The 21,424-nt window shown below is 29.8% G+C and overlaps 1 long non-coding RNA gene across 1 annotated transcript; it reads left to right on the top strand.

Moving 5' to 3' along the window:
* Window positions 1-17,730: 17,730 nt before the first annotated feature.
* On the top strand, window positions 17,731-20,164 carry LOC126302209 (uncharacterized). The gene is made up of 2 exons (XR_007553125.1): window positions 17,731-17,804; window positions 19,815-20,164. It is a non-coding gene; the product is annotated as an uncharacterized LOC126302209 (long non-coding RNA).
* Window positions 20,165-21,424: the final 1,260 nt, after the last annotated feature.

Here is a 21,424-nt window from a genome sequence, read left to right as displayed (position 1 = left end):
TCCAGAGAACGATCAAAGCGTAGACTGTTTTAGACATTACTCCCATGGAGGAAAGTGGTCATGGTGACTGTAGTATTCAATCCCGATGTAATTTCTGTGTTTCATCAACACTCTGATAGTCCACAGATTTCAGAATGCCTCCAGATGTGCATCGGAAACTACTACTGGTCTAACAGGGAACGATCTTAGCGATGACAGTTTGAGACATTACTCCCAGTTAGAAATGTACGCATGGTGCCTGTTGTATTCAATCCCGATGCAATTTCTGTCTTTTATCAACACCCGGAGAGACCACAGATTACAGAATACCTCCAGACGTGCATCGGAAACTACTACTGGTCTTCCAGGGAACGATCAAAGCGTAGACTGTTTCAGACATTACTCCCATGGCGGAAATTGCGGATGGTGACTGTTGTATTCAATGCCGATGCAATTTCTGTGTTTCATCCACACTCTGATGGTCCACAGATTACAGATTGTCCCCAGATGTGCATCGGAAACTACTACTGGTATTCCTGGGACCGATCAAGGCGTAGACTGTTTCAGACATTACTCCCATGGTGGAAAGTGCGCATGGTGACTGTTGTATTCCCTCCCGATGCAATTTCTGTGTTTCGTCAAACTTTGAAGGTCACAGATTACAGAATGCCTCCAGATGTGCATCGGAAACTACTACTGGTCTTCCAGGGTACAATCAAAGCGTAGACTGTTTCAGACATTACTCCCATTAAGGATTGTGCGGATGGTGACTGTTGTATTAAATCCCGATGCAATTTCTATGTTTCATCAACACTCTGATAGTCCACAATTTACAGATTGCCTCCAGATGTGCATCGGAAACTACTACTGGTATTCCTGGGAGCGGTTAGAGCGTAGACTGTATGAGACATTACTTAAATGGAGGAAAGTGCGCATGGTGACTGTTGTAATCAAACCCGATGCAATTTCTGTGTTTCATCAACACTTTGAAGGTCCACAGATTAAAGAATGCCTCCAGATGTGCATCGGAAACTACTACTTGTCTTCCAGGGAGCGATCAAAGTGAAGACTGCTTGAGACATTACTCCCGTGGTGGAAACTGCGGATGGTGACTGTTGTATTCAATCCCAATGCAATTTCTGTGTTTCATCAACACTCTGATAGTCCACAGATTACAGATTTCCTCCAGATATGCATCGGAAACTACTACTGGTCTTCCTATGAACGGTCAAAGCATAGACTGTTTGAGACATTACTCCCATGTAGGAAAGTGCGCATGGTGACTGTTGTATTCAATCCAGATGCAATTTCTGTGTTTCATCAACTCTCTGATAGTCCACATATTTGAGAATGCCACCAGATGTGCATCGGAAACTACTACTGGTCTTCTAGGGAACGATCAAAGCGTAGACTGTTTGAGACATTACTCCCGTTGAGAAAAGTGCGCATGGTGACTGTTGTATTCAATCCCGATGCTATTTCTATGTTTCATCAACACTCTGATAGTCCAAAGATTATAGAATGCCACCAGATGTGCATCGGAAACTACTACTGGTCTTCCAGGGAACGATCAAAGCGTAGACTGTTTGAGACATTACTCACGTTGAGGAAATTGCGCATGGTGACTGTTGTATTCAATCCCTATGCAATTTCTGCGTTTCATCAACACTTTGAAGGTCAACAGATTACAGAATGCCTCCAGATGTGCATCGGAAACTACTACTGGTCTTCCAGGGAACGATCAAAGCGTAGACTGTTTGAGACATTACTCCCGTTGTGGAAACTGCGGATGGTGACTGTTGTATTCAATCCCAATGCAATTTCTGTGTTTCATCAACACTCTGATAGTCCACAGATTACAGATTTCCTCCAGATATGCATCGGAAACTACTACTGGTCTTCCTATGAACGGTCAAAGCATACACTGTTTGAGACATTACTCCCATGTAGGAAAGTGCGCATGGTGACTGTTGTATTCAATCCAGATGCAATTTCTGTGTTTCAACAACACTCTGATGATCCACAGATTACAGAATGCCCCCAGATGTGCATCGGAAACTACTACTGGTCATGCAGGGAACGATCAAAGCGTAGACTATTCAGACGTTACTCCCATGTAGGAAATTGCTGATGGTGACTGTTGTATTCAATCCCGATGCAATTTCTGTGTTTCATCAACACTCTGATTGTCCACAGAATACAGATTGTCTCCAGATGTGGATCGGAAACTACTACTGGTCATCCAGGGAACGATCAAAGCGTAGACTGTTTGAGACATTACTCCCTTGGAGGAAAGTGCTCATGGTGACTGTTGTATTCAATCCCGATGCAATTTCTGTGTTTCATCAACACTCTGATAGCCCACAGATTACAGAATGCCACCAGATGTGCATCGGAAACTACTACTGGTGTTAAAGCGAACTATCAAAGCGTAGACTGTTAGAGACATTACTCCCATGGAAGAAAGTGTGCATGGTGACTGTTGTATTCAATCCCAATGCAATTTCTCTGTTTCATCAACACTCTGATAGTCCACAGATAACAGATTGCCTCCAGAAGTGCATCGAAAACTACTCTTGGCCTTCCTGGGAACGATCAAAGCGTTGAATGTTTGAGACATTACTCCCATGGAGGAATGTGCGGATGGTGACTGTTGTATTCAATCCCGATGCAATTTCTGTGTTTCATCAACACTCTGATAGTCCACAGATTACAGATTGTCTCCAGATGTGCATCGCAATGTACTACTGGTCTTCCTGGGACCGATCAACGCGTAGACCGTTTGAGACATTCCTCCCATGGAGGAAAGTGCGGATGGTGACTGTTGTATTCAATCCCGATGCAATTTCTGTGTTTCATCAACACTCTGATAGTCCACAGAATACAGATTGTCTCCAGATGTGCATCGGAAACTACTACTGGTCTTCTTGGGTACGATCAAAGCGTAGACTGTACCAGACATTACTCCCATTGAGGAAAGTGCGGATTGTGACAGTTGTATTCACTCCCGATGCAATTTCTGTGTTTCATCAACACTTTGAAGGTCCACAGATTACAGAATGCCTCCAGATGTGCATCGGAAACTACTACTGGTCTTCCAGGGAACGATCAAAGCGTAGACTGTTTTAGACATTATTCCCATGGAGAAAAGTGCGGATTGTTACTGTTGTATTTAATCCCGATTCAATTTCTGTGTTTCATCAACTCTCTGATAGTCCACAGATTACAGAATGCCACCAGATGTGCAATGGAAACTACTACTGGTCTTCCAGGGAACGATGAAAGTGTAGACTGTTTGAGACATTACTCCCATGGAGGAAAGTGCCCATGGTGACTATTGTATTCAATCCCGATGCAATTTCTGTGTTTCATCAACACTTTGAAGAACCACAGATTACAGAATGCCTCCAGATGTGAATCGAAACTACTACTGGTCTTCCAGGGAACGATCAAAGCGTAGTCTGTTTGAGACATTACTCCCATGGAGGAAAGTGCGCATGGTGACTGTTGTATTAAATCCCGATGCAATTTCAGTGTTTCAACAACATTCTGATAGACCACAGTTAACAGAATGCCTAAAGATGTACATTGGAAACTACTGCTGGTCTTCCAGCGAACGATCAAAGCGTAGACTGTTTGAGACATTACTCCCATGGAGGAAGGCGCACATGGTGACTGTTGTATTGAATCCCTATGCAATTTCTGTGTTTCATCAACACTCTGATAGTCCACAGAATACAGATTGTCTCCAGATGTGCATCGGAAACTACTACTGGTCTTCTTGGGTACGATCAAAGCGTAGACTGTACCAGACATTACTCCCATTGAGGAAAGTACGGATTGTGACAGTTGTATTCACTCCCGATGCAATTTCTGTGTTTCAGCAGGAACTGCTCATGAGTGTAGAACATCTGATGCTCTTGTTAATACTCGTACTTCTGTATTTATTGGTAGGATTGTTCGGTTATCTACATCTAGTAGTCGGAATCCATCATTTTCTAGGTCTTGTTCTGGTGTTATATAAGTGTCAAATTCTACGTCTATGAAGTCTGAATATTCATATCTTCAATATCATTGTCGTCCAATGGTTTTAATTGTAATTATTGCATCTACTGAATCATCAAGTAAATATAATAGTCATAATGATGGAAGGGCAATAAAAATTAATGTAATTGCTGGTAAAGCTGTTCAGATTTGTTTCAATTAAATGTCCATGAAGTATATTACGGTTAGTATAGGCAATAAATAATATATAACTTAGGGCATAACCTACAATTACTGTAATTAATAATAATACGACCATAGTATGATCATGAAAGAATGATAATTGCTCCATTAATGGTGAAGCTCCATCTTGAAGAGATAAATTTGATCATGTTGCCATTAATAAATATTTTCTAATAAAAGGTCAAACCTTTATTTGTAGAGCTTAAATCTACTGCACTAATCTGCCATATTAGAATCTAGAGATTAATGGTAATTCTGAGTAACTATGTTCTGCAGGAGGTTTATTTTGTAGTCATTCTGTTGATCTTCTTATGTTAGCTCTAAATATAATTGCTCGGTTTGTAATCATTCTTTCTCATATAATTACAATGAATATAATGATTCCTACAATAGAAATTGTAGACCCAATTCTTGATACTACGTTTCATGATGTATATGCGTCTGGGTAGTCAGAGTATCGTCGAGGTATTCCTGCTAATCCTAGGAAGTGTTGAGGAAAGAATGTTAAATTTACTCCAATGAATATAATTGTAAATTGGATTTTTAATCATATATTATTTATAGTTAATCCTGTAAATAGTGGATATCATTGAATGACACCTCCTATAATTGCAAATACTGCTCCTACAGATAATACATAATGAAAGTGGGCTACTACATAATATGTATCATGTAATACAATATCAAGTGATGAATTTGCTAATACTAATCCTGTTAATCCACCAATTGTAAATAGGAAAATAAATCCTAGAGCTCATAATAATGGTGGATTGAACTTGAATTTAGTTCCATATAATGTAGCTAATCATCTAAATACCTTAATTCCTGTAGGTACAGCAATAATTATTGCTGCTGATGTAAAATATGCTCGTGTGTCAACATCCATTCCTACTGTAAATATATGATGTGCTCATACAATAAATCCTATTAGTCCAATTGATAGTATAGCATAAATTATACCTAATGTTCCAAATGATTCAATTTTTCCTCTTTCTTGACATACAATATGTGAAATAATTCCGAACCCCGGTAGAATTAAAATATAAACTTCTGGGTGTCCAAAGAATCAAAATAGATGTTGATATAGAATTGGGTCACCCCCTCCTGCAGGGTCAAAGAATGATGTATTTAAATTTCGATCTGTTAATAATATAGTAATAGCTCCTGCTAAAACTGGAAGTGAAAGAAGGAGAAGTAATGCTGTAATAGCTACAGATCATACAAATAAAGGTGTTTGATCTAAAGTTATACTTTCTGATCGTATATTAATTGCTGTTGTAATGAAATTCACTGCACCAAGAATAGATGATACACCTGCTAAGTGCAGTGAAAAAATAGCTAGATCTACAGATGCACCCCCGTGTGCAATAGCTCCTGCTAGAGGAGGGTAAACTGTTCATCCTGTACCAGCACCATTATCTACTATAGAAGATGTAAGAAGAAGGGTTAGTGAAGGTGGTAGTAATCAAAAACTTATATTATTTATTCGTGGAAATGCTATATCTGGTGCACCAATTATTAGTGGAACAAGTCAATTACCAAATCCACCAATTATAATAGGTATTACTATAAAGAAAATTATTACGAATGCGTGAGCTGTAATAATAACATTATAAATCTGGTCATCCCCAATTAGAGATCCGGGTTGGCCAAGTTCAGCACGAATAAGTATTCTTATTGATGTTCCTACTATTCCTGCTCATGCTCCAAATATGAAGTATAAAGTACCAATGTCCTTATGGTTTGTTGAGAATAATCATTTTTGCGGTAAGATGGCTGAATTTTAGGTGGTAGACTGTAAATCTACTTATGAGATGTTTTCTCTCTTATCATATTTAGGTCTTATATTCAATTATGATTCTAGACTGCAATTCTAGAGGTGTAAAATTTTACTAAGGCCTAAAAGATTATTCTTTTAATTATAACTTTGAAGGTTATTAGTTTGATTAACTTAAGTCCTTAGTATAATGAAATTAAGGTTGATGTTGAAATCAATCCTATTGTTGAAATTATTACTGTTATAGGAAGAATGATTCTTGATTTTTGGGACTTTATCTTTATAGATCACGAATTTTCTGTGTATGATATAATTAGAGCTGAGAATCTAATACGTATATAGTAGTAGAGTGTAATTGTAGTTAATACAACTACAATAGTTATAATAGTTGTTATATTGTTTTCTATTAATGATTGTATTACAATTCATTTTGGTAAGAATCCAAGGAATGGTGGTAGTCCACCTAAAGATAATAAAGATAAGAATATTATGAATTTAATTTCGGTTTTTATATTTCTGGCTGAATAAATTTGATTTATGAAAAATAAATTTATTTGCTTAAATAATAAAACTATAATTAATCTTAATAGTGAGTAAATAATGAAGTATAGTTCTCAGATGTTTTCTCTGACTGTTAATGATCTAATTATTCAACCTAGATGTCTGATTGATGAATATGCTAAAAGTTGTCGTAAGGATGTTTGATTTAAACCTCCTATTGCCCCAATAATAATTCTTAAGATAATAATTGTTCAAATAAAAGTTCTTCATTGAATACAATAAGATAAGACCATTATTGGGGCGATTTTTTGTCATGTTATTAATGTTAAACAATTATTTCATCTTGATGCTCCTATAACTTCTGGAAATCAGAAATGGAAAGGTGCAGCTCCAATCTTTAATAATAGTCTAGATCTAATTATTATTGATGGGATAAATTCTGTTTCCCATCCCATGGGATATTTTATTTGAATCAGCAAAATTGAAAATAATAATATTGTCGATGCTATTGCTTGGACAATAAAATATTTAATTGATGATTCATTTATTATTATATTTTTATTTCTTGTTAGGAGCGGAATAAATGAAAGTAAGTTGATCTCAAGTCCTATTCAAACCCCAAATCAGGAATTTGATGAAATGGACAGGATCGTTTCTATCATTAATGTTGATAGGAAGAGAAGTTTTGTAGAGTTGTTGGTCATTAAAAAGGAGAGGATTGATACCTCTATAAATGGGGTATGAACCCATTAGCTTGTTTAGCTTACCTTTTTACATTAAGGTGTATGATGCACGTTAGTTTTTGATACTAAAGGAGGTAGTTTAATTTTAATGAAGGTAATTTTATTTACTTTATTTACCCTATCAAGGTAACCCTTTAATCAGGCACTTCATTTATTTAATATATAAATCGAAAGTTTTTTTTTGAAATTCTTTTATGTATTATTTTGTTTAATTAGGATTAATTTATCCTGCTCATTTTATTTTTATATATATATATATATAATAAACAATTTATATTAATATATTACATTTAATTGAAATTAAAGTATTATAAGTTCATCTTACCATTATCAATTGATTATTTTAATGCAATTATTTACCTAGGATTATAGCTACTTATGTTTTTAGCTTAAAATAGGTTATTATAATATAATATATATAATAATATGTAATTTAATATTTAATATTATTATAATTGGATATAATAAATAAAATTATTAATTTAAATATAAAATATTATAATTAATATAAATAATTATATTAATTATAATAATATAATTATGTAAATTATCTATAATTAGATTTTTTAACTAATATATATGAAAGTTAACTTAATATAAAAAAAGAATTCATATTAATAACATATTATATTAAATTACATAATTGTATAAAATATATTTATTATATTATTTAATCTTTCTTTATTTATTAGTGAAAAGAAAGATTAAATAAGAAAGAATATAATACATTTATTGCTATACATGTTCCATATTAATCTTTAATTATATATAATAGAGAAGTTGTTGTGGTCATACATAGGGGCGTTTCTTTTTTTTTTGTTAATGTTTGTGGTTTTTTTCTTTTTTTTTCTTTAAATATTTGAATCTTTTATTTTTTCCTGAATTAATAGATTTAAAATTTTCTTATTTTTTATTTTTAAAAGTTTTATTCTTGCTTGTTTATTCACTTTTTCTTTGTATTATATGTAAGTTTTGTTAGACTAAATGTTCTTTTTGCAGTAATTTGATTTAATTATCAAGTGATTTTGGATTTAGCAATTGATTTAGTATCGGCATAATTCGTGCCAGCAGCCGCGGTTATACGTTTGATACAAGTGAATATTATTGGTTAAAACAGTTGTTTATATTATTAGGGTTGAAATATAAATTTGTAAGGTGAAATGTTAAAATTTATTTGTGGCCCTTTTTATGAATCTGTGAAATTTAAATAATAAACTAGGATTAGATACCCTATTATTTTAAATGTTAATTATATTTACCAGGGTACTATTAGTTAAGGTCTTTAAACCCAAAGAATTTGGCGGTATCTCATTCCATTCAGAGGAACCTACCCCATGATTGATAATACACGATTTACTCTACTTAATTTATTTGTTTGTATATCTCCGTTATCAGAGAATCTTTTTAGAGTTATAATTCTCAAGATTTATAATTATAAAATATTTCAGGTCAAGGTGCAGCTTATAGTTAAGAGGAGGTGGGTTACAATAGATTTTTGTTTATAACGGATTTGATAGTGAAATACTGTTAATGAAGGTGGATTTGATAGTAATTTAATTTATTTAATTTAACTGATATTGGCTCTGAGATGTGTACACATCGCCCGTCGCTCTCATTATTGATTATTCTATTTTATTTTAAAGTAGCTTCAATTTAGATGAGATAAGTCGTAACATAGTAGATGTACTGGAAAGTGTATCTAGGAAGAGTTTCAAGATATAACTTATTAGTAAAGTGTTTCATTTACACAGAAAATTTTTCTGTGCAAATCAGGATATCTTGATTATTTATTTTATTATATTTATTTTTTGTTTATTTAATTATTTAATATAAATAATTTTATTGTATTTTTGTCTTAGTATATTTTATAGAATTGATTTTTTAAATTATAGTTTATTGGTAATGTAAGTGTTTTATGAAATATTATTTTAAATTTTTTTAAGTAGATTTTATTTATTGTACCTTTTGTATCAGGGTTTATCAAAATTTTAGTATTTATTTTACTTGTCTCTATTTGGGTTGATTTATAAATAATTTATAGTTAATGTATCATAATTATTATTAAATTATTTATAGAAATGAGATGTTAATCGTTTCCCAAGATATCTAGTTTCTTAAGAAAAAATTTAATTTTTTAAAGTTATTTGTTTTTATTTAATTTTTTAAGTAAAAATATTAACTTATTTATTCTTTAAGGGATAAGCTTTGAAGTTAATAACCTATAATTTATTTTATAGAAATATAATAGTAAGCTTTAAACCAGCTATCTTTAAGATTACGTTTTAGTTCATTATTTTTTATTTTGATTTTATAAATATTTTAGGTTTTTTATTAAGATTATTAATTTAATTTTAAAATTTTTGTAATAATGATAGAATTAGTATATTTATTTGTATGAAATTTTTACCTTGTGAACTTATTATAAGGAACTAGGCAAAATTGATTTCCGCCTGTTTATCAAAAACATGTCCTCTTGTTTATATTTTGAGGTCTGGCCTGCTCACTGAGCGTATTTTTAAAGAGCCGCGGTATTTTGACCGTGCAAAGGTAGCATAATCATTAGTCTCTTAATTAGTGGCTGGAATGAATGGCTTGACGAGAAATCAACTGTCTCTTAATAAATTTTTGAATTTAACTTTTGAGTCAAAAGGCTTAAATTCTTCTTTAGGACGAGAAGACCCTATAGAGCTTGACATTTTACTTTTATATAGTTTTTTGTTTGTCTTTCTATATTTAATGATGATGTTTTGTTGGGGTGACATGAAGAATAGATAAACTCTTCATTATTATATCATTTATTTATGTTTGTTATTTTGATCCATAATTTATGATCATAAGATTAAGTTACCTTAGGGATAACAGCGTAATTGTTTTTGAGAGCTCATATCGACAAAGCAGATTGCGACCTCGATGTTGGATTAAGAAAAATTTTGGGTGCAGGAGCCCAATGATTAGGTCTGTTCGACCTTTAAATTCTTACATGATCTGAGTTCAGACCGGCGTGAGCCAGGTCGGTTTCTATCCTAAGATTGTTAATCCATATTAGTACGAAAGGACCATATGGTTAAAATATTTTTTGTTATATTGATTAATATTAATTTATTTACTATTTTGACAGATTAATGTGTTGAATTTAGAATTCATTTATGTAGATTTTTTCTACAAATAGTATTGATACTTTATGATTTATTTATATTTATTTTGAATTTTCTTTTATTGGTTATTTGTGTTTTAATTAGTGTTGCCTTTTTAATTTTATTAGAGCGTAAGGTTTTAGGTTATATTCAGATTCGAAAGGGTCCAAATAAGGTAGGTTTTGTTGGAATTCCTCAGCCATTTAGAGATGCTATTAAGTTAATTTGTAAGGAGCAGCCAATTCCTATTATATCTAATTACCTACTTTATTATTTTTCCCCTGTTTTTAATTTAATGATTTCTTTAGCCGTTTGAGTAATTTTTCCTTATTTAACTTATATGTGTTCTTTTTCTTATGGATTTTTATTTTTTTAATGTTGTACTAGATTAGGTGTTTATACTGTTATAATTGCTGGTTGATCTTCTAATTCAAATTATTCATTATTAGGTTCTCTTCGTTCTGTTGCTCAAACAATTTCTTATGAAGTTAGTTTAGCTTTAATTTTATTGTCTTTAATTATTTTAATTGGTAGTTTTAATATGTTTGATTTTATAAACTATCAGCTTTATTGTTGATTTATTATTATTTCTTTTCCTTTAGCTTTAGCTTGTTTTGCTTCTTGCTTAGCTGAAACTAATCGTACTCCTTTTGATTTTGCTGAAGGGGAATCTGAGTTAGTTTCAGGATTTAATATTGAGTATGGTGCGGGTGGTTTTACTTTAATTTTTTTAGCTGAATATACTAGAATTGTCTTCATAAGAATGTTATTGGCTTTAATTTTTTTGGGCGGTGATTTTTATTCTTTTATATTTTTTATTAAGCTTGCTATTATATCTTTTGGTTTTATTTGGGTTCGTGGAACATTACCACGGTTCCGTTATGATAAATTAATGTACTTAGCTTGAAAAAGTTTTTTACCTTTATCTTTGAATTTTTTTATTTTCTTTGTTGGTTTAAAGATTTTATTTATCTCATTTGTTTAGTGAAATTTTTTGAGAAAAGTTAATAGAAGAGTTAAACTTCTAATTTTATGTTTTCAAAACATATGCTTTTCCTAAGCTAATTAACTTTATTCCTTAATTAATTTATCTCATGCGTTTGCGACATGGACATTAATTAAGAAATATGTGAAGTAAATAATTGTTAAGATTTGACCTGTTATAATATAAGGTTCTTCAACAGGTCGTTTACCAATTCACGTTAGTAAGCATACAACAACTACTATAATTCAGAATAAAATTTGATTAATAGGGTAAAATTGAATGCCTCGGAATGGTGTTTTATTATAAAATGGTAAAATTATTAAGATTATAATTGATAAAAATAATGCAATAACACCTCCTAACTTATTATGGATAGATCGTAGAATTGCATATGCAAATAGGAAATATCATTCTGGTTGAATGTGAACTGGTGTTACTAATGTGTTGGCAGGTACAAAGTTATCTGGATCTCCTAATAGGTAAGGATTAATTAAACATAGTATAATTAATAATGATGTTATTATTACAAATGTAATAGAATCCTTAAAGGTAAAGTATGGATGGAATGGAATTTTTTCAATATCTCCATTTAGTCCAAGAGGATTATTAGATCCTGTTTGGTGAAGAAAAAATAAATGAATTGCTGCTATAGCAGCAATAATAAATGGTAATACAAAATGGAATGTGAAGAATCGATTTAATGTTGCATTATCAACAGCGAATCCTCCTCATACTCATTGGACTAAATCTGTTCCTAAGTATGGGATTGCTGATAATAAATTAGTAATTACTGTTGTACCTCAAAAAGATATTTGGCCTCAGGGTAAGACATATCCTATAAATGCAGTTGCTATAACTAAAAATAAAATCACTGTACCAATTATTCAGGTATGTATATATATATAAGATCCATAGTAAATTCCCCGTCCTACATGTAAGTAAATACAAATACAAAATATAGATGCTCCATTTGCGTGTAAGGTTCGGATAATTCAACCATTATTTACGTCTCGGCAGATGTGTACTACACTACTGAATGCTATTTCAATATTTGATGTATAATGTATAGCTAAAAATAGTCCAGTTACGATTTGAATTACCAAACATAACCCTAATAGGGATCCAAAATTCCATCAAAATTAAATATTTGTTGGGGCAGGTAAGTCAATTAAAGAGTTATTAATAATTTTAATTAAAGGATGTCTTAATCGTAAGGGTTTATTCATTAGTAATTATCTTATTTTACGAATAGGTCCCTGATTAATATTGGTGATTTTAACAACTGCTAGTAGTGCTAAAAATAAATAAATTATTATTATTATTGTAATAATGAATGTTGGTCTATTATATAATTTTTCTAAAGATATTGTTATTTCTTGATAATTGATTGAATTATCAATATTTATAGTTTCGGTGTTTTTGAAAAAGTCTATAAATATAGATATATCTAGAATAATTAATATTAATATGATAAATACTCACATTATTAATGTAATAATTATAGTGATTGATTTAGGCTGAAATATTTCGTTTGATGCAATTCTTGTGATGTAAATAAATAATACTAGTAGACCACCAAGAAATGTTAAAAATAAAATATATGATAATCAATATCTTTCTATTATTGTTCCTGTTATTAATCCAACTAGGAGTTTTGAAGGATAATAAAAAGCATTATTGATATTGGGTGTCTTAATTTAATAAAATTAATATTTATTACATTTGATAATGATATAATTATTATTTTGACCATTTCAGGGGTTAGTTTATTTAAAATACCGGTTTTGGGGACCGATGATGGAAGCTTTTCCACCTCTGAAGTTTTAAAAGTGGGGGCTGGACTTATTTCCGGTTTACAAGACCGGCGTTTTTTTTAAACTATTAAAACTAATGTTTATATTCTCTATTTTTACTTCTTTATTGATTTATTTTGCTGGTGTTTATGTTTTTTCTTCTAAACGTAAACATTTATTAATGGTTCTTTTGAGATTAGAATATATTGTTCTTTCTTTATTTATGTTAGTTATTGTTTTTCTTATTGAGTTTGATTATGATTATTTTTTTCCTGTTATTTTTTTAGTTTTTTCTGTTTGTGAGGGTGCTTTAGGTCTTTCTATTTTAGTTTCAATAATTCGTTCTCATTGTAATGATTTTTTAATTCTTTTGGTTTATCTTTATGTTAAAGTATTTATTTATAACTATTTTTTTGATCCCTCTTTGTTTATTAAATAATTGTTGATGGTTGGTTCATTCTTTAATGTTTCTGTCGGGTTTTGTTTTTATAATTTGTGTTTATTCATATGCTGATTTGAATATAATTAGATATTATTTTGGTATTGATTATTTTTCTTTTAGTTTAATTTTACTTAGTTTTTGGATTTGTTCTTTAATAATCACTGCTACAGGTTCAGTTTATTTAAGTTCATATCATTCTAATTTTTTTGTTTTTATGGTTTTGATTTTAATAATTATGCTTTATTGTTCATTTGCTAGATTAAGTCTTCTTTCTTTTTATATTTTTTTTGAGGCTAGATTAGTTCCTACTTTGCTTTTAATTTTGGGTTGGGGTTATCAACCTGAGCGTTTGCAGGCTGGTGTTTATTTAATTTTTTATACTTTGGTTGCTAGATTACCTTTATTATTAGTTTTATTATTAGTTTTATGATTTTTCTAATACTTTATATTTTCCTTTATTGGTTGATTTTGGTTCTTATTATTTTATGTTTTATGTATTTATAATTTTGGCTTTTTTAGTTAAGATACCTATGTTTTTGGTTCATTTATGACTTCCTAAGGCTCATGTAGAGGCCCCTATTTCAGGTAGAATAATTCTTGCTGGTGTTTTATTAAAGTTAGGTGGTTATGGTATTTTTCGTGTTATAAAGGTTATTTCTTATTTGGGTTTAAAGTTTAATTATTTTTGATTGTCTTTAGGTTTATCTGGGGGTGTTATAGTAAGATTTATTTGTTTTCGTCAGGTTGATTTAAAGTCTTTAATTGCATATTCTTCTGTTGCTCATATAAGAATGGTTATTGGTGGATTGATGACTATGAATTGATGAGGTTGTGTAGGTTCTCTTTCTCTAATGGTTGGTCATGGTTTATGTTCTTCTGGTTTATTTTGTTTATCTAATATTATTTATGAACGTTTAGGTAGACGAAGATTATTAATTAACAAGGGTATAATTAATTTGATGCCAAGAATGGCTTTATGATGATTTCTTTTAAGATCATCAAATATGGCTGCTCCTCCTTCTTTAAATTTGGTAGGTGAAATTAGATTATTAAATAGAATTATATCTTGATCTTCTTTTAGATTCTTTGCTTTGATTTTTTTATCTTTTTTTAGAGCTGTTTATACTTTGTATATATATTCTTATTCTCAGCATGGGAATTATTATTCTGGTGTTTATACTTGTTCTCTTGGTTATTTTCGTGAATATCATCTTTTACTTTTACATTGATTGCCTTTAAATATTCTCTGTTTAAAGGGTGAATATTTCTTTGTTTAGTTTGCTTAAGTATTTTAATTAAAAATATTGTTTTGTGGAATCAATGATATGAAGTTTTTCATCTTAGGCCGTGAATTTATTTTCTATTTGTTCTTTGAGATTTTTTTTGTTTGTTTATTTCGAGAACTATAATTTTTATTTTAGGTATTTATTATTTAATAATTGATTATAGAGTTTTTGTTGAGTGATAGCTTTTCAATTTAAATGGTTCTATAGTTGTTATAACTTTAATTTTTGATTGAATATCTCTTATTTTTATATCTTTTGTTATATATATTTCTTCTTTGGTTATTTATTATAGAGAGGATTATATATCTGGTGAAAAGAATATAAATCGTTTTATTATTATTGTTTTAATATTTATTCTTTCTATAGGTTTTTTAATTATTAGTCCTAATTTAATTAGAATTTTATTAGGTTGAGATGGTTTAGGTTTAGTTTCTTATTGTTTAGTTATTTATTATCAAAATGTAAAATCTTATAGTGCTGGTATATTAACTGCACTTTCTAATCGTATTGGTGATGTTGCTATTTTAATTTCTATTGCATGAATGTTAAATTTTGGTGGTTGAAATTATATTTATTATTATGATTTTATTTCTAATTCTTTTGAAATAAAGCTCATTACTATATTAATTGTTTTAGCAGCTATAACTAAGAGAGCTCAGATTCCTTTCTCTTCATGACTTCCTGCTGCTATAGCAGCTCCTACTCCTGTTTCTGCTTTAGTTCATTCTTCTACTCTTGTTACTGCTGGTGTTTATTTATTAATTCGTTTTAGACCAATATTGGATACTTATAATTGTGGTTGATTTTTACTTTTAATTGGTTGTATAACTATATTTATGGCTGGATTGGGCGCTAATTTTGAGTTTGATTTAAAGAAGATTATTGCTCTTTCTACTTTAAGACAACTTGGTTTAATAATAAGAATTTTGGCTATAGGTTATCCAAAGCTTGCATTTTTTCATTTATTGGCTCATGCTTTATTTAAGGCATTATTATTTATATGTGCAGGTTCAATAATTCATAATTTGAAGGATTCTCAGGATATTCGTTTTATAGGATCAATTGTTAATTTCATACCTTTAACTTCAGTTTGTTTTAATGTTTCTAGTTTATCTTTGTGTGGAATACCTTTTTTAGCGGGATTTTATTCAAAGGATTTAATTCTTGAGATGGTTTGTTTAAGATGAATTAATTGTTTAATTTTTTTTCTTTATTTTTTTTCTACTGGTTTAACTGCTTCTTATTCTTTTCGTTTGTTTTATTATTCAATATCTGGTGATAATAATTTTTATTCTAGATTTTCTTTTGATGATAAGTGTTATTATATTTCATTTGGAATAATTGGTCTATTGTTTGTTGCTGTTTTTGGTGGTAGTCTTTTATCTTGATTAATTTTTCCTATTCCTCATGTGATTGCTTTACCTTATTATTTAAAGTTTTTAACTATTACAGTTGTTATTTTAGGTGCTTATTTAGGTTATCTTATTTCTAATTTTGATTTTTCTCATAATTTATTTTCTTTAAGTATACTTTCTTTTGTTAGATTTGCTGGTTCTATATGATTTATACCTTTTCTTTCAACTAAGTTTATTAGATATATTCCTTTAAAAATAGGTTATTATTCATCTAAGTCATTTGATTATGGTTGAGGTGAATTACTTGGTGGTCAAGGTTTATATAGATTATTTATTTATTTAATTGGTTATATTCAAGGTTGATATGATTCTAATTTCAAGATTTATCTTTTAACTTTTATTTTTTGAATATTTATTTTGGTAATATTGTTTTTCGTTTACTTAAATAGCTTATAATTAGAGCGTGACACTGAAGATGTTAAGGAAGTATTTTTACTTTTAAGTATTTATAAATATAGATATATTATTTTTACAGTGAAAATGTAATGTTTTATTTAAACTATATAAATTTTAGAAATGTTAACGGAGTTTAACCGCTAATATAAAAAGTTAGCAGCTTTCATATTGGCTTTACATTTCCTTAATTGGAACTATTATAGTTCAATTATATTATTAACAGTAATACGCCTCTTTTTGGCTTCAATTAATAAGAATAAGGGTAGTACATACCAATCTTCCAGGTCGAAACTGACTGCAATATTTCGCTTCTTATTCTATTTAAGGTTGATTGATAATATCAATACTTTTTGAATACAACCCAAATGTTATATTTAACTACAACCCTTTATTCTGCTCATTGTAATGCTCCTTGGTTTCATTCATGTTATAGTCCTCCTAATAGAACTAGAATAAGAAATATTGTTGATACTGTTCAGATTATAATGTCTGAAGTTTTAAAAATAATTACAATTGGTAGAATTAGTGCAATTTCTACATCAAAAATTAAAAAGATTACTGCGATTAGGAAGAATCGTATTGAGAATGGTATTCGTGCTGATCTTTTTGGATCAAACCCACATTCAAATGGTGATCTTTTTTCTCGATCATTAATTAATTTTTTTGATAGTGTTGTTGCCAGGATTATAACAATTATTGGAATAATAAATCTAATGAAAACTCTTGTTGATAGAATTTGAATTGTTTTTCTTGATTTATATCAAGCTTTCTGATTGGAAGTCAAATGTACTATTTATACTAGAAAAACAATTATCTACCTCATCAATAAATAGAGATATATAAGAATAATCATACTACGTCTACGAAGTGTCAGTATCATGCTGCTGCTTCAAATCCAAAGTGATGTCTTGGTGAAAATTGATTTATTGAGTGTCGAAGTAGACATGTTGATAAAAAGATTGTTCCAATAATTACGTGTAAACCATGGAATCCTGTTGCAACAAAGAATGTTGATCCATAAACTGCATCTGCAATGGTAAAAGGTGCTTCTCAATATTCATATGCTTGAAGTATTGTAAAGTATAGTCCTAATAACACTGTGAAGAATAATCCTTGTAGTGCTTGAGTATGATTAGATTCCATTAAACTATGATGTGCTCATGTTACTGTTACTCCTGATGCTAAAAGAATAGCTGTATTAAGTAATGGAATTTGTATAGGGTTAAAGGGTTGAATTCCTATTGGAGGTCATAGTATTCCTAGTTCAATTGTTGGTGCTAATCTTCTTCTAAAGAATGCTCAAAAAAAAGAAACGAAAAATAATACCTCTGATGCAATAAATAAAATTATTCCTCATCGTAATCCAATTGATACAAATCCTGTATGTAATCCTTGATATGTTCCTTCTCGTACTACATCTCATCATCATTGAATTATAGTTAGTAGGGTAATTCCAAATCCAATTATGAATAAGTTAATATTAAATAGGTGGAATCATTTTGCTAGTCCTGATACTAGGACTATTGCTCCAATTGCTCCTGTTAATGGTCAAGGTCTATAGCCTACTAAGTGGAATGGGTGGTTTGAGTGAGTTGTTAACATAGGTTTAATATACTTCTCTAGAATATAGAGTTCTTAGAATTGAGAAAACATAGGCTTGAATTATTGCTACTGCTGATTCTAGAATTAATAGAAGTATTTGTCCGATAATTAGTAATGAGATTAAGTTTATTGCTATAGATGGTCCTGTGTTTCCTAATAAGGTTAATAATAAGTGTCCTGCAATTATATTTGCTGCCAACCGTACTGCTAATGTACCTGGTCGAATAACATTACTAATTGTTTCAATTAGTACTATAAATGATATTAATGCAGGCGGTGTACCTTGTGGTACAAGGTGTGTAAATATATGATTAGTATGGTTAATTCATCCAAATAATATAAATCTTAGCCATATAGGTAGGGCAATTGCAAATGTTAATGCTAAATGTCTTGTTCTAGTAAAAATATAAGGGAATAATCCTATGAAATTGTTAAATAATATTATAATAAAAATTGAGATGAAAATGAATGTTGTTCCATTAAATGACTTTGGTCCAAGAAGTGTTTTAAATTCATTATGTAAGGTTAAATTTAGTTTATTTCAGATAATGTTAATTCGTGATGGTGTAAGTCAAAATAGTGATGGGATTAATAATAGTCCTAGAAATGTTCTAGTTAAATTTAATGATAAATTAAAGATGTTAGTTGATGGGTCAAATGTTGAGAATAGATTTGTTATCATTTTCAATTTAAGTTTTTTATTTCAATTGTTCCTTTTTCTGCTCTTTTAATAAGGTTAGGTTTAAATGAGAAGAAGTTTATTTGATTAAACAAGATTAATGTAGCTGAAAATATAATGAATAGTGAGAATCATATAAGAGGGGATATTTGAGGGATTTGGATATAATTTCCCCATCAGAAGTAGTCGTTAATTTACTATTATTTGGTTTAAGAGACCATTACTTACTTTCAGTCATCTGATGAATTTCAAGGTGTACTAATTTTTTTTAGTTACTTTAGATTGACCCTCTAATGTTATTTATTTTAACTAACTCCTTAAATTATCTTAGATAATCACTTAATAAATAAATTTACTGAAGTTCTTTCAATTACAATTGGTATAAATCTGTGGTTTGCTCCACAGATTTCTGAGCATTGTCCAAAGAATAATCCAGGTCGATTTATTGTGAATGTTCCTTGATTTAACCGACCTGGCGTTGCATCAATTTTAACCCCTAATGCAGGAACTGCTCATGAGTGTAGAACATCTGATGCTCTTGTTAATACTCGTACTTCTGTATTTATTGGTAGGATTGTTCGGTTATCTACATCTAGTAGTCGGAATCCATCATTTTCTAGGTCTTGTTCTGGTGTTATATAAGTGTCAAATTCTACGTCTATGAAGTCTGAATATTCATATCTTCAATATCATTGTCGTCCAATGGTTTTAATTGTAATTATTGCATCTACTGAATCATCAAGTAAATATAATAGTCGTAATGATGGAAGAGCAATAAAAATTAATGTAATTGCTGGTAAAGCTGTTCAGATTGTTTCAATTAAATGTCCATGAAGTATATTACGGTTAGTATAGGCACATCATAGTTTAATGGAATCTAATCATACTCAAGCACTACAAGGATTATTCTTCACAGTGTTATTAGGACTATACTTTACAATACTTCAAGCATATGAATATTGAGAAGCACCTTTTACCATTGCAGATGCAGTTTATGGATCAACATTCTTTGTTGCAACAGGATTCCATGGTTTACACGTAATTATTGGAACAATCTTTTTATCAACATGTCTACTTCGACACTCAATAAATCAATTTTCACCAAGACATCACTCTGGATTTGAAGCAGCAGCATGATACTGACACTTCGTAGACGTAGTATGATTATTCTTATATATCTCTATTTATTGATGAGGTAGATAATTGTTTTTCTAGTATAAATAGTACATTTGACTTCCAATCAGAAAGCTTGATATAAATCAAGAAAAACAATTCAAATTCTATCAACAAGAGTTTTCATTAGATTTATTATTCCAATAATTGTTATAATCCTGGCAACAACACTATCAAAAAAATTAATTAATGATCGAGAAAAAAGATCACCATTTGAATGTGGGTTTGATCCAAAAAGATCAGCACGAATACCATTCTCAATACGATTCTTCCTAATCGCAGTAATCTTTTTAATTTTTGATGTAGAAATTGCACTAATTCTACCAATTGTAATTATTTTTAAAACTTCAGACATTATAATCTGAACAGTATCAACAATATTTCTTATTCTAGTTCTATTAGGAGGACTATACCATGAATGAAACCAAGGAGTATTACAATGAGCAGAATAAAGGGTTGTAGTTAAATATAACATTTGGGTTGCATTCAAAAAGTATTGATATTATCAATCAACCTTAAATAGAATAAGAAGCGAAATATTGCAGTCAGTTTCGACCTGGAAGATTGGTATGTACTACCCTTATTCTTATTAATTGAAGCCAAAAAGAGGCGTATTACTGTTAATAATATAATTGAACTATAATAGTTCCAATTAAGGAAATGTAAAGCCAATATGAAAGCTGCTAACTTTTTATATTAGCGGTTAAACTCCGTTAACATTTCTAAAATTTATATAGTTTAAATAAAACATTACATTTTCACTGTAAAAATAATATATCTATATTTATAAATACTTAAAAGTAAAAATACTTCCTTAACATCTTCAGTGTCACGCTCTAATTATAAGCTATTTAAGTAAACGAAAAACAATATTACCAAAATAAATATTCAAAAAATAAAAGTTAAAAGATAAATCTTGAAATTAGAATCATATCAACCTTGAATATAACCAATTAAATAAATAAATAATCTATATAAACCTTGACCACCAAGTAATTCACCTCAACCATAATCAAATGACTTAGATGAATAATAACCTATTTTTAAAGGAATATATCTAATAAACTTAGTTGAAAGAAAAGGTATAAATCATATAGAACCAGCAAATCTAACAAAAGAAAGTATACTTAAAGAAAATAAATTATGAGAAAAATCAAAATTAGAAATAAGATAACCTAAATAAGCACCTAAAATAACAACTGTAATAGTTAAAAACTTTAAATAATAAGGTAAAGCAATCACATGAGGAATAGGAAAAATTAATCAAGATAAAAGACTACCACCAAAAACAG

The sequence above is a fragment of the Schistocerca gregaria genome, unplaced genomic scaffold (genome assembly GCF_023897955.1).
Source record: "Schistocerca gregaria isolate iqSchGreg1 unplaced genomic scaffold, iqSchGreg1.2 ptg000169l, whole genome shotgun sequence".
Taxonomy (NCBI): Eukaryota; Metazoa; Arthropoda; class Insecta; order Orthoptera; family Acrididae; genus Schistocerca; species Schistocerca gregaria.
This window is presented reverse-complemented; position numbering and strand designations above follow the sequence as displayed.